Source organism: Panthera onca, chromosome A2 (assembly GCF_046562875.1).
Source record: "Panthera onca isolate mPanOnc1 chromosome A2, mPanOnc1 haplotype 2, whole genome shotgun sequence".
Lineage (NCBI taxonomy): Eukaryota > Metazoa > Chordata > Mammalia > Carnivora > Felidae > Panthera > Panthera onca.
The window spans coordinates 97,487,856-97,514,288 of NC_138340.1; the positions used below are offsets into that span (position 1 = coordinate 97,487,856).

The 26,433-nt window shown below is 37.1% G+C and overlaps 1 protein-coding gene and 1 long non-coding RNA gene across 2 annotated transcripts in view; both read left to right on the forward strand.

Moving 5' to 3' along the window:
• LOC132679183 (uncharacterized) overlaps positions 1–26,433 on the forward strand; it is a 326,750-nt gene that overhangs the window by 182,044 nt on the left and 118,273 nt on the right. The gene's annotated exons all lie outside the window — the stretch shown is intronic.
• Positions 611–26,299, forward strand: LOC132679184 (uncharacterized). Its single transcript, XR_009610004.3, has 3 exons — positions 611–764; positions 5,851–6,012; positions 26,186–26,299. It is a non-coding gene; the product is annotated as an uncharacterized LOC132679184 (long non-coding RNA).

A 26,433-nucleotide genomic window follows, 5' to 3' on the forward strand; every position in this document is an offset into this window, starting at 1 on the left:
ACTCTCTTAATTAGCTTAGTGTAATAGATCTGGTAGCTGGTAGGGCAATTCTCTTAACTTTATTCTTATTCAGCAGGAGTATCCCGACTCTTCTTGACCCCTTGATCTTCTATTCAAATATTATCATAAGCTAGTCAGGTTAGCTTTTGGGAGTTTGATTGGATTTGCCCTGAAACTCTCATTTAATTTAGAGAAAATTGACATCTTAGCAATATTGATTCTTGCTAACCCTGAATATGAGGCTATCTCTGTATTTATTTATTTATTTTTGGATGTCTTTCAATAATGTTTGGTAATTTTCTCCAAACTAACATTTCACCAAAAATATAATTGTTGCACTTATCCTGAGTACATTATAGTATTTGTTTATGTCGAAATAGTTTTAAGTTGCTTTGTGTATTTGTTGCATGTGTTAGGAAATGCAATTGATTTTTGAATTTTATTTCATATGCGGTCACTTTCCTCATTTTTCTTATTAATTATAATAAACTATCTCTACATTTGTTTAGATTTTCTATACAAATAATTATGATATTCATAGATAACAGTTTTGTTTCTTTCCAAAAGTTATATTTATTTCTGTTTCTTATATTTCACTGGCCAGAAACTCCAATGCAGTGATGAAAAAGAAAGAAAGAAAGAAAGAAAGAAAGAAAGAAAGAAAGAAAGAAAGAAAGAAAAAGGAAGAGTGATAGGAATCCTGTCTTGTTCCTAATTTTAAAAAGAATATTTCCAAAATTCATCATTAAGAAGGTTTGCTACATGTAAGGCTTTGATAAATATTTATATTGCTAGGTTGGAAAGGGTGATAATCATGAATGGATGTTCAATTATATGGAACGATTTTCTGCTTCAACTGAGATGATCAAATGGTATTTGTCCTTTAATCTGCAAATGTGGTGAAACATATTAATTGATTTTATAATGTTAAAATACCTTTACATTCCTGGGATGAGTTCAATTTGATCATGATATATTATCATTTTTATAAAAACCCTTGGACTTGGTTTGATGATACTGTTTTTCATTTTGGCATTAATGTTCATGAGTAAGATTGATCTGTAATTTTCCTTTCACATACAGTCCTTATCTGTGTTTGGTAGAAGGATTATACTTGTATTAGAAAATAAGTTGTGGAGTGTTTCCTCTTTGTGTATTATCTGGGAGAATTTGCATAAGTTTCGAATTTCCTGTTTTCCTTAAAAATTTAAAGAAATCATTGAAAAAACTGGGCTTCCTCTTTTCATTGTGAGGGATTTTTAAATACTAATCTAAATTTCAATTTCATATTGAGTTAGCTTCCATACGTTAGTTTTCTACAGATCTGTCCATTCCGTCTATGTTTTCAAATTCTTGATAAAAAATTATCACTCTTACTTGTGTCTTTGAACTTGGTAAATTCCATCACAGGTTCATCTTTACTAGTATTTTAAAATAACTTTTTTCTTTGTTGATTCTCTTCATTATATCTGCTTTCTAGTTCATTAATTTCTCTTACTCATTATCTAATTTTTATACCTTCTTTGGATTTATTTTGTTGATTTTTTTCTAAAATCTTGAGTTTAGTAATCAGTAAATTAATTTTCAGCCTTTCCTTTTTTCTGTTTTTAGTATTAAAGGCTATATACATATACATACATCACCTTCCAAATACTCAGTATTCTTTGTTTTATTATATGGTAGTTTTATTATTATTCTGTTCTAGGTATTTGTTATTTTCCAAATAGATGATGATTATAAACTATATCCTTTAATGTATGATCTCTTTCTTAATAGTATTGAGATCTGTATGATACAGTTTTTTGAAATGCATGAAGGCCAAGTATGTAGTCTTATGTTTAATGCAGAAGAAGGTGTATTATCCAATTGTTGGCAATATGGTTCCATGCATGCCCATTAAATCAGGCTTGCTGATGTTTTGTTCACATGCTCCATATTGTTATATTTTTTCTTCTGCTTGTTCTAAAAATAACCAAAGATAAGGAGAATTTTTGGATTTGTAAATTTCCCTTGTAGCTCTATCGTGTTTTGCTTTATATATTTTGGTGCTGTTTAGACAGATCCATACAACTTTAGAATTGTTTTATTTATTTATTTTTTCTGGTGAATTGAACTTCTTACAGTTCTATAGGGATCGACTTTATCCTTAATAATGCTTTGTGTTTTACATTTTATTTTTGTTCCATTTTAGTACAGCTACAATAACCCGCTTGCTTTCTTGCTTTTTTCTTTCTTTTTAAATTTTTTTTTCCTTTTTACATTCACTAAATTGAGCAATAGAATACCACCAGTTCCCTAGATGCGTTGTTCTTGGTGTTCCCTATCAATCACTATCCCTCTGTACTCCCAAAAGTGATCATTCACAACTTCTTGTTTTATTTTGTTTAGTATGTTCCTGGCTATCTTTTTTCCCCCTATTCTTTTATGGTCAGTTTCTCCAGGTTTCTGTGTTTCTCTTAAATTCAATCTGGTCATCTCTTTTAACTAGTAGTAGCTAAAATGCTGTAACTGGGGAAATTACTGTATTTCTGTTTATTTATGATACAAATAACTTGTGAATTTAATGTAAACACATTTATAGATCTGAATGTTGTTTATAAAAATTTATGTTGTTATGTTACCCTCACATCATGAGAGGAGAATATTTTCCCATTACATCAATTTTGGCCTTGGCCATAGGACTTGATTTGGGAAATAGGATGTAGCAGACATAATGCAGCATAGGACTGAAATATGCTTATATGTTTCTCTGCTGTAGCCATGAGGAAAACATCCCTAGGTTAGCCAGCTGGTTTTGGAGGAGGATGAGAGACATATGGAGGAGATCCAAACCATTTAGCTCAGGCATGCCTTGACTACCAATCCTCAATCCATCTAAAGACCCACAAGCATGGATGCTTATGTGTTAATCCACTGAGTTGTGAAACGATTTGTTACTAAGAAATCTGTAGCAATAGCAAATAATACATTTTTATTGGTATACTTTTTTGTGTGTCTACTATTTTGACTTTGTACTTCTTATTTGTCCCACTATTATTTCCTTTTCCTTTAGTGGAAATGTTATAATTGAGATTCAGCTGGTTTGTTTTATTTGCTTTTTCTCATTGTGATTCCTCCCTCTGTTTGGAGGTTGTATGTTCCATTTCTATTTTTTGATAAATACTCTCCAAATTTTATAATAAACAATAAACAAAGTCTAAAGTTAATATTCTATCCTTCCTTTAAAAAACACACACAAGAACTTCAGAATAATTTGATTTCAAACACCCGGAGTGAAAGTGACCACTGTTTTCCAGTAGGCTAGCTGTACCCTTTTTTAACTCCCAAGTTAAGTGTCATTAAAATTAATATTTTATATACAGGTTATTTTTACCAATTTTTGGTCTTTTTTTTTATTTCTTTAAATAACTCTTCTTTCTTTGCTCATTATTTTTTCATGCAATTCAGGCCTTCATTTTTTTTTTTCCTTAAAATATGGCCTTTAATGGTGAAGGTCTTTTAATGCTATATTCTACCAGTTTTTATTTATTTTAAGTATCTTCACTTTACTCTTGTTTTTAAAACCTAGTTTTGATAAGTACCTAGTATCTCCCCCCATATTGAAGATATTTCTCTGCTGTCTTTTGGCATCTATTATTGCTATAAAAAAAAAGTCTGCTGTTAGTATAATTGTTACTTCTTATGCATAATATGCATTCTCTTTCTGGCTATTATCAAGATCCTTTCTTTGTCACTAATATTCTACAATATTGCAAAAAAAATTACTCTACATGGATTTATTTTTTATTTATCCTGCTTGGAATAGAATGAGATTCCTGTGTTGGTAGATTTCTGTATTTTGTCAAATCTTGAATTTTTTTAGCCATTATGTTTTTAACTATTTCCTTAATTTAGATGCATCTTAGTTTTTTTTTTCCTTCTAGATTCCATAATAATGGAACTTCCATATTTCATCTCCTCCTTTTTCTGTGCTGCTTTTTGGGGTGCTTAGTTAGATTTATATTTTAGTTCAGTCTCTCTTCAGTGGCCTTAACTCTGTGGTTAAGATATCCATTGAGCTCTTAATTTCAACATTTAAGTCTTTTATATTTGGAGGCTCTGTTTGGATGATTTTCAAATATGCCCGGATACTTTTATGTATTCTTGTTTCTTGCTCAACTGTTTATCCCATATTTTACCTTTAAAAAAATTTAGGGTTGTATATTTCATATCTGCAAATTGTAATATTTGAAGTTCTTGGGAAACATATCTGTTGTTTGCTGTCTTTCCAACTCTCTCATGGTGGCTAGTTTCTCTGGACATTTTTATTATGAACTTATTTTGTTGAACTTACTCTGTGGGATTGCTGTGTCTAATATCTGCATGTTTATATTCAGAGAAGATTTGTACTTACTTCTGCAGAGAGTCAGAAGTTACTATTAAGCTAGGATACTTAATACCACTTTGAGGGCCCTAAATTAATATGAAAATCTCAGCTTCATGTCTTCTACCCTGCTGTTCACCCAAGGCTTATTCTCCATTCACAAAACTGATATCTACTTTTGCCTGGACAACCCTACATTTCACTTCTGGGGTTTTTCCCCCCTCTTTTATATTTAGCTGACTGCTCTTCTATTTTATTTTTTAACTGTCATTTTGTTTTGTTGATTTGCCATGGAGATTTCCCTTAATCCCTAGGAAGAGCAATAATCCATTAAAAATTCTGTTTGTGTAATTACCGTAGAACCTAAGTATATATATTTAATGGGTAAGACTTCAAATATCTAATGACCCACTTGTCCCAAAATATTTTCAATACATAATCTTGTTAAGGCTTTAAAACCCTTTTGTTGAGGTTGGTGCTGCATTATCACCAATACCAGATAAGAAAGTTAAGTTTCAAGTGAATTATTACTCTAAGGATACAGAATGCCAAGCATGAACATTTGTCAAGGTTGGTACTTTGGAGATAAAATAGAATTTATACATTGTAGGACTCTGACCCAAAGACACTTAGAATGTAATGTGACATTCTTATCAAATCAATATTTTCTTCAAATGAAACAAACTTTTCTCCAATTAATAATAATCTTTTGATTTTTAAAATTGTTATACCTATCACCTTTAACAGTTGTTTTAAATTTTTCTAACTTGTCATTTAAAAGTTCCTCAAATGTTGCAAAATTTGACCAAATGCATCAACAGGCATAAGGATTTAATGACAATTTAACTTTAAAAATTATTTTTAGCTATCACTTCATGGAGACTGAGATAACAAAAAAAGCTAATTTTTCCCCCAAATAAGCCAGTGCTCCAGAGTAAATGATTTTGAAGCTAAAGAGGGATTTCAATTTCTGTATGGAGCCTTAACCATAACTTCTCTGGGGAATTGTCCAAGTCTGCAAAATAATACTTTAAAATAAGTACTTGCAAATCCATAGCTCTATTCATGTGAGCCTGAGCGTCATTAAGCCTCACATGACATATTCCATCTTGCAGACATTGATATAGAAACACAGAAGCATTAAGTGATTTTGGCAATGCCAGAAAAGGTCAGCCAGAGCTGAGTCACTAGCAATATATTTCATAAGTATCTAAAATAACAATCAGTTCCAGGGGATTCTCAGGCTTAAGAGACTCTGAAATATCTGAGGATGGTGGTTCTCAACAACATCACCCACGAACTTTGATAGAAATGCACATTCTTAGGCCCTATCTCTCACCTACTAAATCAGAAACTGAAGGCAGAGCCATGCAATCTATGTTTTGACAAGGCTTTCAGGTCATTCTAGTACACCCCATGTTTGAGAACTATGACTATAGACAAAAGTGTGGGCAAAAGACATGATTTTCTTCTCTCCACTTTCCTAGACCAGCGGCAAGCTACAATAACTTTTAAAAAGGAGATGAAAAGCAGTATTACAGATTGCAAAATCCATAGAAGCCACTAAGTGTGATTCTCTGTAAAGATCCTTTGTAGGGCTGGTCCTGAACCTTAATGTCAGGCTAGACTAACCTGACATTATTTTTGAGGTAAGCAGTTTGTTACTAGTAATAAAATAATGACTTTTATAAATTATTAACTTTATGTAAATAGTAATGAGTATTTAGTAATATCCTTAAAATAATGTCTCCCTCAATCATGTACATTCTGATATATTTATTTCTTCAAATTCAAGAGAAAAAATAGTGAAAAATCATTAATAAAGCATATGCTAACATTTTTAGAGATTCAAGATTATTAGAAGACTATAATTCTCAAAAATTCTGTACACATTCATAGAATTGTCTTATGTAAAAAAAATTACATATGCTAGGCTAACAACCTCCCACAATCTTCTAATTTAGAGTAATTGAGTGATTGGTACAAAGTAACAAGGGGCATGGAAGGAAATAAGCAAGTCATGACCAGGAAAAAGCCAAGTGACATTTATTTTGCATGGAAGATTGGGAGCAGAAATAAAGGAATGGAAGATTATGTCTTGTATACTTTTGCCTATAGTGGTAGCTCTCAAATTTTAGGGTATACTGGAATGATCTGAAGTGCTTGTTCTCCTTTTCTCTATCCAAGCCACACAATCTGCCCCAGAAAAATCATGTGGCATAACAAATTTAGCCACATTTCAGAAATTGGACAGTATCATATTAGGGGGTCCAACCTTACAAGCAGATAATGGTCAAAGAAGAGAGTTGATGTTAACAAAGACTCTGGGAGAGCGAGTCAGGGATCAGGAGTTCAGGAGACCACACATGGGCATAGAATCACCCCCAGGACAATATTACTGAGGGCTGAAGGATGGTTTAAGCTTAACTGTGCAAGAAAACTGGGAGCAAACTGGTTAGAGGTCAAATGCCAAAATAGTAAAAATCTAAGATGTCAGTGTAAGAAGTAGGAAGTTAGTCCAAACCAAGATATGGGAAATGATATTCTAATGCAACTATTGTAGAAGAGCAGGGAGATCAGACAACCCAGCTGGATGAAGAAGATAGAATTTTCTATAGAGGAAAGGAAAGAAAAGATAGCGACCACAAGTGAAAGGAATTAAATTTTTGCTGCGCTCACATCTGATTCTCTACTTGTCTTCATTCCCAAATACAAAGATGGTTCCTGCAGTTCTTAACTTTTCCCAGATTGTGCATTTGCACAATCGATTGTAGACAACAGTCGAAAAGCTAAGGTCAGGCTCCTAACTCCCAAAGCTTACATGATAAAGCAGTAATACTCAACTATAATAAAGAGAGATCTGCTTTGGGCTGTGACTGAGCAGTTGGTTTTGGTCTTACCCTACCACCATAAACAACCATAAAACTCATCACTTTTATCAGATATCAATCAGCTCATGAGATTAGCCCCATGTTAGCCTGGGCTGTCTTAGGACAATTCCGTGGCCTCAGCACAGAATACTGAAGCTCAGTGGGAGAGCAGTAGTCTTACCAAGTTGAGGAGACAGAAATCGGAGTTTAGTGCTGCTGAGTTGGCTGAAAGTTGCAGGACTGGATATTAGAAAGGAGGAAGCTTCGCTCAGGGCAAAAATAGCAAAAGTTTGCATGAGGCTTCTGCTTAGGTTGATGGCTGAGATTGGGAAGTCATGCATAGTGAGAAATATCAGGAGGCCAACCAGAAAATGGCTGCAGTCAGACCGAAAGCTGATCTGAGATACTGGTGGTCATGCTGTTCTGGGGATGTTGGAATTCTGGCCCAGCAAGGGTAAAATCTCAGTGAGCACCTCAGGCATTCACCTGGGACCTCAAAAATATCATACCCTAAAGAAAAGGGTCATATCCTAGCACACTAAGGACAGTATAGAAATAGACTTACTCTACAAAACATTAAAAGGCCAACCATGAGAGTATTAAGAAAATACATTAGTAATTTGACTACCTACCACAATGTAATTCAGCAGTCTTTAAAGGAAGACAATGTAATCCTGACTCCCTACTGCATGAAATCTATAGTGTCCAGCGTACAATAAAAATTACCAGACACATGAAGAAGCAGAACCCCTGACCTGTAATCAAGAGAAATATATGGTCAATAGAAAAAGACTTCAAAATGACCCAGGTGTTAGAAATAGACAAGGATTTTAAAGGAGCTATTTATAAATATGTCTAAGGACTTAAAGGAAAAATGAATGTAATGAGAATGCAGATACAGAATCTAAGAAGAAAAATATATTTTAAAAGAGGGAATTCTAGAGTTGAAATGTACAATATATGAAGTTAAAAAAAACTTACTGGGTATGCTTGATGGCAGATTAGACATAGCAGTAAGAAAGATCAATGACCTTAAAGACAGATCAATAAAAATTATCTATACTGTAGAATACAGAGGAAAAAGGTTAAAAGAATTAACAGATCATCTGTGACTTGTGGGACATACCAAGTATCTTGATAGTCTTGATATTTGATAGCCTCAGACGAAAAGAATAAAGAGAATGTCATAGAAACAAAATTGAAAAGCTAGTGCAAAAATTTTTCCAAGTTTGAGAAATATGTCAGCTTCAAGAACATCTGCAATTTCCAAACAGGATAAATACAAAGAAAATCATTCTTTAGCATATTATAGTCAAATAGCAGAAAAAGAAGGACAAGGCAAATTTAACAGAGGAATAAAGAATGAAGAGAAAGAGTTTCTTAGAAAAAGAAAGTGTGAGACTGATTGGGACTGAATTGCTTGCAAGATTTAGTGCATACATCAGAATTCCAGGAGCTGTCGATAGGCTGAATGAATACACATTTTATATCCTTGCTTGGGAAAAATTTACAAAATTCCTGATGGTGAATTGGCTTACAGGCTGTTGTCTCTCATTATTGCTTCCTGTCTTTGTGCAGTTGGATACAAATGTGTTACATGGCTGGTTCTGGCTGATTCTATACATTCCAGCCTAAAAAGCAAATAATGCTCCACAGCAGTATTCCCAAATCACATCACAAAGATTAATAACCCCAATCTCCTATCACTGTGCCATGGTATCCCCAAGAACTCTCTAGGATAGGAATTTAGAAATTCTTTTTTTAAAAGGTCATATTACAGTTTTCCTTCTTGCAGCTGGGCCTATAAATCAGATAAGTTTCCTTGAATTTGAAGAATATCCCCAAACAGTACAAAAATAGGAAGCCAGAGACTTGATGTGGTGCTAAAAAGGAAACCTGCTGTAACTGCTGGTAATAGAACATGTCTTTGCCAATTAGGTCTTAAGGTGTAAGAGATGATCTTGCCACAGTTGATGATGTTGGTATTGATGCAGATTCCTATAAGGATATAGGAGTTCTTCAAGTCATTATCTCATTTATTCAAGGGTATCTCACATCACTGACCTGGGATCCAATGTTTCTGCCTTGTGATTTGCTTCCACAAATTAAGACCACTTTAATTTGGCCACCTCTCCACAGCGCAAGTCTGGCTGGTAAAGCACAAACATTGGTGCTAATGATACTACCATTCAAAACCTTACTGTAGACTGAAGCAAAAAGAAAAATGCGCATTCCTATATACACTTATCAAGGTATTTTTCCATATTTTGAACCAAGTGGAAAAAAATGAAATAATTGATAAAATTTCTACAATCAAAAACATGACACATCAAGCCCTGCACTGTCCAAACCCTTCATACACCATTGTACACCCTCAGCTGTGGGCGGATTGGAAGTGACTGTTCTCTTTGCATAATAATACAAGGCTACAAAGCAAACAAACAACCACCTGTCTTTAGTCAAAAATTTGATATTTTGTTCATCTGGATTTTTCGCATTTATTTTTGTCAAGCCAAACACCTTGCACTGGATCACTCCCAAAGGGGCAGAACACAGTGCACTGTTTACCAGTCCCGGGGAAGACTCCAAACACTTCTGCCCATTGCATCTTGCTCTCAGAGTTGCCAAGGAAAACACAACACAGTGAAGCACTGGATGTAACAATACTTTATTCACATAGAGAAGAGAAAGCAAGATCAGCTCAACTGGTCCTTCATAGCCAGCAATTAGCCTTTGTACCCTTCTCATACCATATTAGCACCCCTAACTCCCCTGTGAAGTTACACATACTGAAAGCTGGGGGCGGGGGTGTGCCCGAGGCCACCTGCATACATGCTTAAGCAGAACAAAGAAGCATATATCTGATACAGGGAAAGATATTTCCACACAAGGTGATAACCCTGGCACAGGCTGTATGAGCTCTTTATCTCTTGGTGAGGATGTATTCAATGCTAAAGACTCATTCTTATGTGGCTGAATGAGGGTCAAAGACTGCATGCATGAGACTGCCTTTCCCAACAATTTTGAGCTTTTAAAATACTGTTTTAAAGTATTAATTTTGATTACTGGGTTTTGGCCTCTGCTTAGATTGTGCATTTGAATGGAGTACCTCACTCACCTCACCCAAATCCCACCCCTGGAAATTGTCTTAGAGACAAAGAGCTAATAACCAACTAGAGCCCATGATTCCGATGGTAGGTGGAATAATGGCCCCCCAAAGATGTGCACACCCTAATCCCCAGAACCTGTGAATGTTTTACTTTATGTGGCAAAAAGGACTTTGCTGATATGATTAAGGTCAAGGACCTCAAAATAAGGAGATTATCCTGGATTATCTAGGGGAGCCCAATCTAACTGCAAGTCCTTTAAAACAGAGAGCTCTTTCCAGCTGCAGAGAACCAGAGATGGCAGCATGAAAAGGACTCAGTTTGTCATTGCAGACTTTGAAGATAGAGGAAGGGGACAAAGAGTCAATGAGGCCTTGGGAAGCTGTAAAAGGCAAGGGAATCTCCACAAAGGAATACAGCCCTTTGATTTTAGCCTTAATTTTAGCCCAGTAAGACCCATGTGGGACTTCTGACCTACAAAGCTCTAAGACAGTACATTTGTGTTGTTTTTAAGCCACTAAATTTGTGATTTTTTACAGCAGCAATAGAAAAGTTATACAATCCCTTCTTTCTCTGCTAATTGCCAATCTCTGCCATGAGGAACTGGGACCACCTGAGTGTATTCCCTGGACTTATAATGCAAAATTTCCATTCTCTGAAAGAAGAATGGTGTCTTGGTACAGTTTTAATCCCAGAAATATTTCTCTTACAAATTTTTCAAGTTCCTCTTCCAGAAACTTGCAAATTCCTCACATCAATAGCTTCTCTCTAAGGAAAACAACAGTACCAAAACGCAAAAATGTTCAAGTTCTAGAGATGCTGCTAGGAAGTAATTCTCTGAGAAATTCTCCAGATTTCTTGAAATGGAGTAATATATCCTCCCAATTGCATTCCTTTAAGTTAATTACCTATGTAGTTTTATGAAATAATAAGTGAACTGTGGTGTTATAGAAGGCATACATACACTAGGCAAGGAATGAGGGGCAGTAGGCATAGGATTCATATGTGGCTCTGTCCAGGTCACATTAATTCTCTGGCATAAGATTTGTTTTTATAACCGAACCCCCATATGAATATCCTGGTCTTTTCCTTTGAAATTAAAATATAAACTTTTTACAGACCAAACCTTGATACTTCATCTCTCAGGGAAGATCAGCTTAGAAGACTGGCCTAGACACATGAAAAGATGCTCAACGTCACTCCTCATTAGGGAAATACAAATCAAAACGACACTGAGATACCACCTCAGGCCAGTCAGAGTGGCTAAAATGAACAAATCAGGAGACTATAGATGCTGGAGAGGATGCGGAGGAACAGGAACCCTCTTGCACTGTTGGTGGGAATGCAAACTGGTGCAGCCACTCTGGAAAACAGTGTGGAGGTTCCTCAAAAAATTAAAAATAGATCTACCCTACAAGCCAGCAATAGCGCTGCTAGGAATTTACCCAAGGGATACAGGAGTGCTGTTGCATAGGGGCACTTGTACCCGAATGTTTATAGCAGCACTTTTCAACAGTAGCCAAATTATGGAAAGAGCCTAAATGTCCATCAACTGATGAATGGATAAAGAAATTGCAGTTTATATACACAGTGGAATACTACTTGGCAATGAGAAGGAATGAAATATGGCCTTTTGTAGCATGGATGCTACATGGATGGAACTGGAGAGTGTTATGCTAAGTGAAATAAGTCATACAGAGAAAGACAGATACCATACGTTTTCACTCTTATGTGGATCCTGAGAAACTTAACAGAAGACCGTGGGGGAGGGGAAGGGGAAAAAAAAGTTAGGGAGGAAGCCAAACCATAAGAGACTCTTAAAAACTGAGAATAAACTGAGAGTTGATGGGAGGTGGGAGGAGGGGAAAGTGGGTGATGGGCATTGAGGAGGGCACCTGTTGGGATGAGCACTGAGTGTTGTATGGAAACCACTTTGACAATAAATTTCATGTTAAAAAAAAAAAAAAAGACTGGCCTAGAAACACACCTGAAGTGGCCAGGCTGCAGTGGACTCAATATAGAATAGTTAGAGAAGGGAGAGGAGACAAAGGAATGAAGAGGGGTTGACACAGCAGGAGATGGGGTAGGGGGCAGGTGATATCATTAAAAATTTAGAATATCGCTTATATAGTCCAACCCTTCACGGGGCCTATAATGTCTAGGTAAAAAGTGTGCTCAATAGAAGTTTGGCTGCTTATATAAACAGTGTTTTAACTTAAGGGAGAAAAAAACTTGTAAAACTCCCAAAGTGATAAATTGCAATCTCTAATATTAAGCTCATTCATGAATTGTTCGATTCACTCAATTTTCACTAAGCTTTAAAATATGAAATGCATCCACAAAATCAATTTCCCATCTGCATTTCTAGGTAGGAAATGGAAAGAACAGAAATAGTTTTAACTGGAGATCATTTTTAAAAAAAGGTTTAATAAACTTGGCCATAGAACAGTATCTGCAAATTGTAAGGACTATTTTACAAGGTAACAGAAAATTGTATAATCTTGGCCTGATGTAAGAGATTAGCAGATTGGTTCAAATTTGCCACCTGCACTTCCTAGTTTTAGAAGTGATTCTCAAATGTATACTTTCACATCCACATGCAAATAAATGTTAAGTGTCATCAATGGCTTTTTTGTAATCTAAAGTATTCTTTTTTTTTTAGCATATGAACAGGGTCTAAAGATTTACCAAAATCTTGAAAATTACAGATACTGAATCAGTATCCCAGGGTTCTCTTCCACTCAGTGGCGATCTTTTCAATTCAATACCTAGAAGCCAAAATAATAATACTTATGGAAAACCCAAGAGTGCTGTGTTCCAAAACAAACAAAAAACAACCAAACAAGCAAAAAACAACAACAATTTAAAAAAAAGCAAAACAAACAAGCAAAAAAAACAACAGGCTCTCAGGTTAAAAACAAATTAATTGGTTGTACTTTTTGTGGAGTTTGATTTTTCACATTCCCAGGAAAGGGAAGACAGGGACAGGGATCGCTTTGGAGGTTTTAGAGAACATGGTTTCTTTCCACTGTTGTTTACACAAAGCACTTGAGATCCCCAAGGCAATTCAGCACTGCCAAGAAAAATCTCTGTCCCCCACAAACTAATGAGCCCTCATTCCCAACTCAATAGCAAATGTGTACCTTTGCCTTTACTTGGAGAAAACAAGGATGGTCCAGGTGGAGTTGAATATCAGAAAAGAAACATGTAAATCTCCCAAATTATCTAACAAGTGAGCTTCCTTTTCCACATATTTAACTGAAAAATTATATTGATAAGGTATAAAATGAAAAAATTTTAAACTTGGCACAGTTTTATAAAAAACAGACTTACAAAAACACATAAATATTCCTGTTGATAGGCATTTTTCCACACTTGATGTAATATTCCTTCCCCAAGTTTATTGGAAGAAACTTTGGGGTAAAACATTTTATTTTTTTCTTTTGATGAATCAATACAAATCGATATAACCCTACAGTTATATTTTGTGTGCATATGTTGCATATAAAATGTTCATGTATGTTGTATTGATTTTTTCTTTTTTTTTTAGCTCTCATTCTGTTTCTGTTTAGTACTTTCTACTAACAAGACACCTGGAATCTGGGGTTCTAGCAATTGGGCAGCAGCTATACACAAAACACATATGAGGCAAATTTCCCTACCTTTAGAGCCATAGCACTGTGTAACTCTGAGAAGAAAATGCATTAGGAAATCTTTCCCAGACCTTAAAAAAGAAAGTGTTGTGTTTTTTTTTTTTATTCTAGTAGAAAAGCGTTCTAATATGTCTTCAGAATTTTTAAAAACTTATCACTATTTCCATGTAATGACAGCCCCATCATATATAGAGACTCCATTATCCTTTTCTTTGGTTTAACAGAGATTTCTGCTCAGAAGAATGTAGTACTAAGAGAGTGGTCACCAACTTCAAAAGCTTTACACTTTAGGTATATAGATACAATGATTATATACATACATGTTTTTTTTTCTGAAATGTATTGGTTGTATATTTATACAACCAGTTGTGTCTCTGGTGTTAAGTAATGTCAAGCAAACTTTGCTGTGCATGGACAAAGTTAAGCAGGATACAGAGTTTATTCAAGCTACCGCCATGGGGGAGAGAGACTGAACTCCATTCTGCAGAAAGAAAAGTTGGGAGTTTGTTAAGAGCTGCGGTGAACTAGTGGAAAAGTACTAGAGAACATTAATGGAAGGTTGATCAGTGAGATATGTAGAGTACATTCCTGAGTTTGCAAATGTCTTCCTCTGTGATGAGGCCATATGTGTTAGCCCATCAAGGTTAGGCTCCTCTACACCCCCCCTCTACAGAGCCAGGGAGATGGGTACTATCTCCTTTGATGTTTACATTTCAAAGACATGGTTCCCTGGTCCTTAAGAAAGACATTTCTTAGGGCACCTTGGTGGCTCAGTCAGTTAAGCATCTAACTTGGGCTCAAGTCATGATCTTGTGGTTCCGGGTTCGTGAGTTTGAGCCTGCCCCATGTTGGGCTCTGCACTGACAGTGCCGAATCTGCTTGGGGTTCTCTCTTCCTCTCTTGCTGTCCCTCCCCTACTCGAGCTCTCTCTCAAAATAAATAATTTAATTTTAAGTTTTAAAAAATTAAAGAAAGAAAGACATACCCAGGGTTGTAAAACCAGTAAGAAGCTGGGCAAAAGTTTACATCATTTCAAAGGGGCAGAGAAAGAATTTATAAATTTTGTAAAGTAAATACTCTTAAGAAAAGGGAGGTCAGGGTCCTAGAGTCGGGAAGACTAAAACTTCATCAGGCTGAGGGAAACTGTAAGGCCATCTTGGTCCAGAACAAGAAAAGGGGAAATCTAAAATGAAAAAGTTACTTTTGAACAGTACCTTCAAAAAAAAGGCATATAGCCTCTTCGGAAGGAGGGGAAAATTGTCTGAAGCTGAAGCTGAGATAGGGCTCTGCCAAGAGCAAGCTGACAAGTTCCATCCAAGGACTGGTAAACAGAGCCTGGGAGCCAGAGAGGAAAGCCTGAGTGGGGGTGAAAGAGGGGGGTGAGGATGGCCATTAGTTACAGGAAACGAGGGGGTGAAGGGCCTTGACACCTGTGATTAAGAGTGCTAATTTGGCTTAAGAGGTAATTGGGCATTGGCACAGGACTCTAAGAGGGGAAATAATGCAATCAAGGAGAAGCCAGAGGAAGATGACTGTGACAGCTGTGAGGGATTTGAGGGTGCAGAGGCTGAGGCGGGAAGACCAATAAGGAGGTCATTATCACACTGCCTGGATGTTAGAGTGTTCCACCTCCCCACTCGCTCCTTCTCTGTCCCCTTTTCTTTCATGAAGCACTTTTCCTGTCTCTGCTCCTTAATTATCTGTTCACACTCAAGTCCCTATGACCACCTTTTAAAAAATCCAACTGCCCATCTTGTTTCTTTGAAATCTCTCCACAAGGCACACTTCAGCCATGAGATTTAAGACGTAATTAAATCATCAGATCCTTAAGGCAGAAGATGTGAAGCAATAATTAAGATAGTTTCCTAAGTTTGCCTGATCTTAAGACCCAAGCTGGGATTTTTTTAAGCAAAAGTTTATTTTTGAGAGAGAGAGAGATGGTGGAGGAACAGGGGAGGGGCAGAGAGAGAGGGAGAAAGAGAATCCCAAACAGGCTCTACGCTGTCAGCGCAATCTCATGAACTGTGAGATCATGACCTGAACCAAAATCAAAAGTCAGCTGCTCAACCTGAGCCACCCAGGCACGTCCTGGGATGTTTATTTTTAATACGATGTGTTTAATGTGTTTTGGGACTTTTTGAAGTATAAATTTGTGGGCCCCACTACAAACCCACTGAAACAGTGTTGTCCAAGGGAAGGGTCCAGCAATATGTATTTAAAGAGAGTGCACCAAATGGTGGTTATGATCTGGCAGTTTGGGAAATGTGTTAAGGGATAGCCTGTATCTGGTGATGCTGAGAGAGTCTTCATGGAAGAAGTGAGTGTTTAATGAGTTGTCTTTTAGAATATTTTTCTCTCTGTTTTGGTTCCCGATGGCAATAGTACATTAGGCTAATAGTGGCTGCCGAATGAATAATATTACCTGGAAAACTGGTAAAATACAGTAGAAATATGTTCCTGCCAACCATTGATTGGCTTGACAGAATAAATGCAATCAGAGAAGAATCTGCACAGCACGAGAAAGGCTGTGTAGGCAAAATCACCACGTTGGGGATGTGCCAGGGGCTGAAAGAGTGAGGCTCCGGACGCACAGCTACTGAAGTACGTGTTTTTAAGGTGAATTTCTGCATCTCTTTAGCTCTGTCCCAGTGGGAAGGAATATAGTAGGTCAACATCTGCTTGAGGAAATGAGTATTACACCATACCGATACTGCCAGGTTTATAGTGCTGTGCACCAAGTGAATCAACACTGAAAATGCTCCTTTAAGACTTTGAACAAATGCAGAACAAAATGTCTCAAAAAAAATAAGATTTAACCTGCAGTATTATTTTAATCAGCCCAATTTTCCCCATGAGGAAGAGACATTAGTATATTCATCCCGGGCCTTCGTGAAAGCAAGTTGAGGATCTGGGAAGAAAAAGTTGAAGGAAACTCTTGGACTCACACCTAAAACAAGAGGACAGTCTGGTGCCGTTTGTGCTTTTCCTGCTAAAAAGCTTACCACCCAGTGTCCTCTGCCTACAGTGCACCAGAGCTGAGTGCAGAGCAGCTGAGCAGAGAGCTGGACAGAAAAGGGCATCCAGTTTGAAGGTCAGACGAGAGTAGAACAAGATGGTGACAACTGTCACCAACATCTGTTACCTTCCGGCCAGCTCTGGTGGGACACAGCACCCATCTGATCGTTCATGGATTCTATTTGTCAAGATTACCATTCTCTCTCTCTCTCTCTAGCTGATCCAGGTGTTGTCCTGCTGAAACTGAGCGATTTTCTTTTTTCAAAGTGCTATCTTCTTTTGGTCACAACCCTCACCTCATTTTCAAAGAGAAACAAAATAATGAGCCATCTCTGCAGAGCTTTTCATGTCAAAAGTTCTTATTCTCAAAGCACATGGGGGAATTATGGATGCAAGGTTCATGTACAGAGTGACACGCACTATGCTAACAATAACCCCATCCTGTCCCACGGGGGAGAGCCGTCGGGATATTTAATTTGCTTTTCAAATGCAATGGAAAACTTGAAGGGCTTTTTCCCCCCTTGTATTTTCTTCTAACACAAGCAGTACAGAAGAAATGGAATCACAGAAAAAGCAGGATAGTGAAGTTCTGGTATTTCAATCTAATGTAGACATATTCTAGAAAAGATTTTTTCAGCTTTACTGAAATACAGTTGACATATAAGTTTCAGTTGATGTGTTGATTTGATACACTTATATATTGAGAAATGATTACCAAGTAGCAGTAGTTAACACCTCACATAATTATTTCTTTTTTGTGGTAAGAACATGTAAGAGCTCTCTTAGCAACTTTCAAGTATATAATACACTATTGTCAAATGTAATCATCATGTTGTGCATTAGATCCCCAGAACTACTCTTTTTTTTCCAATTTCAGCTTAATCAAGGTAGAACTGATATATATAAAATTGTAAGATATTTAAAGTGTACGTTGTGATGATCTGATATACATATACGTTGTGAAAGGATCCCCCATCCAGTCACTTAACACATCCATCACCTCACATATTTCTCCCTTTTTTGTCTTTTGGTGAGAACATTTAAGTTTTACTCTCGGCAAATTTCAATTATACAATTCAATGTTATCAACTATAGTCACCATGTTTTCCATTAGATCCTCAGACCTCATTCACCTTATAGCTGAAAGTGTATACTCCTCTACCAACCGCTCCCTGTTTCTCCTTTCCCTTGCCCCTAGTGACTACCTTTTTAGTCCCTGTTTCTGTGAGTTGGACTTCTTTTTTTTTTTTTCATTCCACATATAAGTGATACTATGCAGTATTTGTCTTTCTGTGTCTGGCTTATTTCTCTTAGCATAATGCCTTCAAGTTCAGCATGCTATCACAAATGGCAGGATTATTTTTTAAGGTTGAATAATATTCCATTATATATACAAAAGATTTTGTAATGCAGTTTGAATGTGGATGCAACAGAAAAAAAAAAAAAAAGAAATAATAAGGTATTAGTAAGAATGGTGATGGGAAGGGGCGCCTGGGTGGCGCAGTCGGTTGGGCGTCCGACTTCAGCCAGGTCACGATCTCGCGGTCCGTGAGTTCGAGCCCCGCGTCAGGCTCTGGGCTGATGGCTCAGAGCCTGGAGCCTGTTTCCGATTCTCTGTCTCCCTCTCTCTCTGCCCCTCCCCCGTTCATGCTCTGTCTCTCTCTGTCCCAAAAATAAATAAATAAACGTTGGAAAAAAAAAAAAAATTTAAATAAAAAAAAAAAAAAAAAAAAAAGAATGGTGATGGGAAGAAAAGTGTATATGTCTTTTTCATAATATGCTGGATTTATCCTAGTAACTTCTGATCACTTTTAAGCATTCCATGTGTTCTTCCTTCAGTACTTGATACTAATTGCTGATAATGCTAGTCTAGAAGACTATGCCTGTCCTCTTATTACTGTGATTAGTAAATATGAAATTAAAGTTATTAAATAAATTATTAAAACAAATATAATATTAAAATAAGTTAATATATGCCTTATTAAAGCAAATGTAATATGTGGTTTGATATTTATGAATAAGGACTATATATTTTGATTTTGAAACACATGGAAAAAAAGTCATAAGCAAACTTAAATTGAGAGTTTAATGAGAAACTTGGGAGAATATTTCCAAAAAGTTAAAATGTATATATCCTTAATATAGAAAGAGCTAATACAAATTACCAAGAAATTTATTAACATCCTAACTGAAATATAGACATATGCAGATAATACTCAGAAGGAAACTACCTATAAATAGGTTCAATGGCCAATTCCATTTTTTTTTTTTTTAACGTTTTTATTTATTTTTGAGACAGAGAGAGACAGAACATGAGCAGAGGAGGGGCAGAGAGAGAGGGAGACACAGAATCTGAAGCGGGCTCCAGGCTCTGAGCTGTCAGCACAGAGCCCGATGCGGGGCTCGAACTCACAGACTGTGAGATCATGACCTGAGCCGAAGTCGGACGCTCAACCGACTGAGCCACCCAGGCGCCCCTGGCCAATTCCATTTTTTAATAATTTGCAAATTAAAAGATGAAATATAATTACTTGAGAATATTCAAAACTGGCAAAGCTGCAGTGATATAGGAAAACTAGTTTTATCCAGCAAAAGTATAAATGGACATAACTTTGTGAAAAATGATTTGGGCACTGAAGTTTAGAGCTTTCCACTCAGTAGTTGAATGACTAGAATGCTATCATAGGCAATAAATGATGTGAAATGATTCATGAACAAGAGTAATTCTCATTGAAGTTTTTGTAATAATGCAAAACAGAAACACTCTAATTTTCATAAGGAAAATTGTTAAAAAGAGCTTGTAGAAGACTTAATGAAACAGGGAGATACAGTATGAAGTTGCTTACAAAAATAAAATATAAAATATATGCAGATATAGTTATTATCCTAATTATATATTTTTAAAATTTTTTTTAATGTTTATTCATTTTTGAGAGACAGAGAGAGATAGAGCATGAGCAGGGAAGGGGCAGAGAGAAAGGGAGACACTGAATCTGAAGCAGGCTCCAGGCTCTGAGCTGTCAGCATAGAGCCCGATGTGGGGCCTAAACTCACGAACTGTGAGATCATGACCTGAGCCGAAGTCAGACACTCAACCGGCTGAGCCACCCAGGCACCCCATATCCTAATTAAATATTTTAAAATATATTTACCCACAAGATCTGTTACTTCAGGAATATATACTTTGGAATTCCCCACATTTCTGGGGCGCCTGGGTGGCTTGGTCGGTTAAGCGTCCGACTTCAGCTCAGGTCATGATCTCACAGTCCGTGAGTTCGAGCCCCGCGTCAGGCTCTGTGCTGACAGCTCAGAGCCTGGAGCCTGTTTCAGATTCTGTGTCTCCCTCTCTCTCTGCCCCTCCCCTGTTCATGCTCTGTCTCTCTCTGTCTCAAAAATAAATAAACGTTAAAAAAAAAATTAAAAAAAAAAAAAGGAATTCCCCACATTTTTTATTTAAAAAAATATTTTTAATGTTTATTTTTGAGAGAGAGAGAGAGAGAGAGAGAGACAGAGTGTGAGTAGGGGAGGGGCAGAAAGAGAGGGAGACACAGAATCCAAAGCAGGCTCCAGGCTCTGAGCTGTCAGCACAGAGCCCGATGCAGGACTCGAACCTACAAACTGTGAGATCATGACCTCAGCCAAAATCAGATGCTCAACCGACTGAGACACCCAGGACCCCCCATTTTTAAATATTACAATGGCATACACTTTTCCTCAAATTTCAGTTTTTACAGCACCTAGAACTCATTCCTCTGGTGTATACATAATGTGGGGGTTTCTTAGACCCATTTCTATCACAGAGTCAGGTCACTGCCAGACTCTCCAGTCCATTTTTAGTTGGTTTAAAATTTTAATTTTCAAATGAACAACAATTAGTTTCTCTTAACTTTTCCACTCTCCCTTAATGTTCCTGGCACTAGATGCTGGTTTTCTTTACAGGATGATTTTTACAAACAAACGAATTTTTTTTTTACTTTATGATTACAGCTCAAAGGTTGGGAAGAAAAATAATTTCTTTATCAGAAGCAAACTTCAGCTTATTCAAGAAAACTTAAAAAAAATGAATTTTAAATCTCAAGTGCAGAGAGTATCCCAAATAAGAACATTCATTCAAAGGGGCTGGGAGGAGCAAATTATGCTGTGGTAATCCCTGTTGAAGGAGTACTGAAAATTTCATCATTGATTTATATAGGGTTAAAATTTTTTTAACAATAGGGATGCCTGGGTGGCTCAGTTGGTTAAGCATCTGAGTCTTTTTAAAATTTTTTTTTTCAACGTTTTTTATTTATTTTTGGGACAGAGAGAGACAGAGCATGAACGGGGGAGGGGCAGAGAGAGAGGGAGACACAGAATCGGAAACAGGCTCCAGGCTCCGAGCCATCAGCCCAGAGCCTGACGCGGGGCTCGAACTCACGGACCGTGAGATCGTGACCTGGCTGAAGTCGGACGCTTAACCGACTGCGCCACCCAGGCGCCCCAAGCATCTGAGTCTTGATTTCAGTTCCAGTCATGATCCCAGGGTCGTGGGATTGAGCCCTGGGTTAGGCTCTGCACTGAGTGTGGAGCTTGCTTAAGATTCTTTCTCTTTCCCTCTGCCCCTCTCCCCAGGTGCACGTGCGCACTCTCTCTCTCCCTCTCTCTAAAAGAAAAATCTTAAAAAAATTTTAACCATTGATATGTTTTGTTTATAATGATAATACATTATAATTATGTATATATTATATAATTTACTTATTATAATTATAATTATAAATCAACCTTTGCTTCTGGCCCTAAAAGATAGTATAGATTAGTGGATAAAAGCACTAATTTTGGAACCCTGCTGCCTGGTTTATATACTGGTTCTGTTAAGATGATCTGGGTAATTTTAAGTAAGTTATTTATCCTCCCTGTGCTTCAGTTTTGTCATCTGTAAAATGGGCATGATCAGAGTACCTACATCATCAGGTTGTTCTGATGATCAAATGAGTTGACAGCCAAATAGTGTTTTGTAAGTGTTCACTATTCTAAGTAAATGTGTTCTAGAATGTTCTGAAAGCTAAATGGTCTGAAATTTAAAAATTAGAACCAATTTTGGATAATAGAGATTCTCAAGGACTGATTTAAAAAGCATAATACTACTGCTAATTAGTTAAATCATTTATTTGGTTTTTACCATGTGCTAGAGATCATCCTAATCACTTTACATATATTTATTTAATTATTACAGAAAATGTTATGAGTTATATGTTATTACCCCATTTTTAGACAAATAAACTGGAAAAACACAGTTTTAGAAACTTACCTAAGGTTACAGAAGAAGGAATTCAGACACCAGCATTTGAAGTCAGGTCTTCCTGACTCCAAGATCAATGTTCTTAATCATTATGGGCAATTAATTTTTCTGGTAAGGATCATAAATTAGCCCTATCTATAACTAAAATATTGTTTATTTCATAATTTAATATGTAATACTCTAAAATTTTGTCTGAAAATTAGTAATTAATTTTTTTAACATTTATTTATTTTTGAGATAGGGAGAGACAGAGCATGAACGGGGGAGGGTCAGACAGAGAGGGAGACACAAAATCTGAAACAGGCTCCAGGCTCTGAGCTGTCAGCACAGAGCCTGATGCGGGGCTCAAACTCACGGACCGCGAGATCATGACCTGAGCCGAAGTCGGACGCTTAACCGACTGAGCCACCCAGGCGCCCCTGAAAATTAGTAATTAAAGATTAGTTAATGTTGCTTATTATTTCAGTTAAGTGGTCATTTATTATAAACAATCATTAAATTTTAGCCATGCCTATTAAAAATCTAGCTGTTTAGACAATACAGCATAGCCCTATCACTATATTTCTGTGGTGACTTTTACCAAAAGGCAGTTCCAGAAGAAAACAAACAGCCCCTGATGGCTTACTGGCACAAACTCAAACCCATACAACCATGAGAAGATATAAAAATTACAATGATATTGTTCCTGGCACGAATGCATCATATTGCTTTGTAGTTTGCTGTTCATTGTATACTGATGTACTATTTTTTTTAAAGAATGAAAATAATAAACCTGGTACAGTACCTTGAATCTTCGGGTAGTCTGAACCCAGTGGAGTGGTATGTCTATTGAGTGACCCATTTCAAGGATTCACAGTGAGGAATGTTCTTATTCTGGGAGTGGGTATCAAGCTCCAGTCCCCCTTCCCAAATATATGTGGATTAATGGGACTTCAAAATGAAGGACTAGAGAAGAAAAAGTCCCACGTACTGATTTAAGCTGTTAATGAGCAGTCAGGGAAGAGACACTCACCTTGGGACATCAGCAACACCTCTCAAGGATGTGCCCAGTATTCTAAACAAAACATCCTTGGAAAACTCTTCATTACTAACAAAAGAACTAGCAAAAGATTGGCAAGGCCTTGAAATTATCTTGTCCCTAATATAAATTGTAACCTCTTCATTAAAAGCATCAGAATATGTTCTAACGAGGAGTTTTCAGCTTAGAGTGGCTGTTCTGCCACTCTCCATGTTGAGACCATTCCAGGGAGAGTAGATTCTATGATTAAGGTGATTAAGGTAATCAGCTAGGCTGATTCAGACACTCAATCCAGCTGCTTCCAGTGGACCTGCTGGTAATCACCAGAAGAGTGCACTTTGGAGGAGAATTTTTCTGTACAAGTGCTCTTGTGTTTGTTCAAGTTGAAACTAAGTTGGAGAAAGAACTGTGCTTGAAAGTTTTCTAAGCTGTACAAACTACAACTTTCATTAGAGTGTATCCCTGACCAGAAGGCCCTGACCACACGCCAGGGGTTTTGCTTCTGAGGTCTGCATCCCTTTCTCATAAACTGTTTTTGCACACAATGAGCCCTGGATAAATTGTTGTTATAAGGGGACTAGAAAACTCCAACTGTAATTTATCAAGGCCCCTTAAATCTTATGTTTCTATCATCAAGACCACCATCTTTATGAGATGACTTGAGAATTGATGAAAGTTACCACCCTTTGGTAATTTTGTTTTAATCAAGTACTGTGATATTTGCTAGCCATATTGACAAAGTTCCTCTTACCCAAAAGTTCTAGTCCCAGTACCCTTCTCTTCTGTCTACACAGATATTCCTACTTATGGAAGCCCTTCTATTTTTTTCATCTTAGAGCTGGAAAAAAACTGAGAGATAATTTAATCCAACCACCTTATACCACAGACCTGTGTTTCCCAATATAGTAGCCACTAACCAGCCACATGGTGGCTCTCTTAATATAAATTGGTTAAATTAAATTAGAAATTCAGTTCATCGGTTGCAGTAGTCACATTTCCAGTGTTCAATAGCGATATGCAGCTAGTGGCTGCCATATTGAACAGTAAAAATTTAGAATATTTCTTTCATCACAAAGTCTTGCTGGATAACACTGACAGAGACTAAGGATGGTTCTGCTAGAGCCACATGATTACAGATGGTATACAAACGATCTTTTTTAACAGCTATTTATGATTTTTGTGTGTATTAGAAATTGTATAACTTACAGCTCAAAGCCATTTTTTTTCATGGTCAGGTATTATTGCTGAGGATAAAAGCTAAAATATACATTTAAGATGAGAGTTGGTTCAAAGAAAAATACAGTGAAAAGGTTACTTAGATCCGACAAAATTGTGAAAATGGCAGGTAGATGAGGGAGGCTTGGGAAGCTGGGGATTAGATTTTAAAAATAAAAATAAACATAAAAAATGAGTAGACCTTCCAGTATTATCTGGGAGCCTCTTATGTCCTCCTAACAAAGATTATCAGATAAAGTGACTAAGACAGAATGGGCAGTGAGATGTACAACAAGGAAACTTTCTCAGGGCAGAGGAATGTACATAGGGAGAGTAGCCTAAATAAGCAGAGGGACCACGGTAGTGTAAGGGGAAGGAGCGCAAAGGCCACGCCTGTGCATGTCAGGCACTTTGGGGGACAGCACAAATAAGAAGAGAGAGTACAGATTGCCAGTTTGGGCAGAGTCAAGAGCCTCATGAAATCATTCACAGTTATTTACAGAGTTTTGAGTTTTGATGTTTATAGTGAATGTCTAATGTGAGCACATTTCCAAAACTCTCAAAACTATAATCTTCCTCGCTACTTTCACTGGCTGCAGTAGAAATTTTATTAGAGAAGATTTGAGTGGAAAGATAAGAGCAATCACAATAAAAGATTATTTAATCTCCTAAGTAAATTTTCAAATTTACTGATCCTTGAGCTAATCCAATAAAACCTTCCAATCTTGCCAACTCACATTTTGGGGAGCTACAAGTGTTGATGGTGCTCCTCCAGTGGTCTATCAAACAACCCCAAGTGTTCATTACATGGTCAGCATGGTGCTACAAGAGGCTGTAACTCACACATTTCATTTCACTTTCCAAATCCAACATCCCCTGGAGAATATATAGTACTTTTAGCCAGATTCAAGAAGTCCAAAGAATCTAAGGATCAAACTGACAGTGTATACATAGAGGGTAGAAGCAGTGCCTTCACAGCAAGCATGAGCAAAAGCAGCAGAGGAAGAGCTGTCTTCCTTCAGAAGCTAACAGACAAATGTCATCAACGATATATCCTCAAAGAAGAAGCTGGCAGCTGTTGCAGGCACATGAGAAGTTGCCCCGGGAATTCTAGAAACATTTGGATGGATTTTTGTAGGGAAGAAAACAAGGTGTGAGGTACCATGATTTTGAAGATGGAAGTAACTGGCCAGCAAAATCTGATTGTAAATGTTAACACAACCTGACTTGTCACCACAGAAATGCACATTCTCGGGCTGATTGCGTTGCACTTGGCAAACATGTCTGCCCTTAGTCTCACACAAACCCTGTGAGAGTGTTATCCCCTGTGAGGTATCATTGTCATTTCACACTAGAGGGTCATGAGATCCAGAGGAAGTATGTTATTCAGCTTGGCCTATCCCACAGAACCAAGTCCATGCCCTTAGTCTCACTGCTATTTTAAGAAGATAAACTAGAGCCTTCACTTTCAGGGAGCAGGGGGTGGGTAAGTTAGCACACGCAATAGATAAAGACCTTTTGAGTCACTGGGGCTGAGAGGCATTCAGACTGCATTTTATCTAGGATTGGTTCTGCTTCCTGTATGTAAGCACTGAGAGCCCCTCTAGGTCCAAGGATTAGTATGAAAAAGCAAAACTCAAAAGCCTAATGCCTATCGCTTCCCTTCCAGAAAATCTTTATCACAAAAGATGGACATATACTGATGGACATATACTGAGCCCCGCTAAAGATGGCCTATTCTAATAGAAAAGAACCTGTTCTAAAGAGATAGCATCAGAAAAAAAAGTCGGTATGTAGTATGATCAAAAGGCTCCAATTTGCATTTGCCTAAAAAGATCTTCATACTTGGCTGTTATTGGGTCTCACGTTCACACCAGAAAGGAAAAAACTATTCCTTTTGAGTTTGCTTTCTCTTTT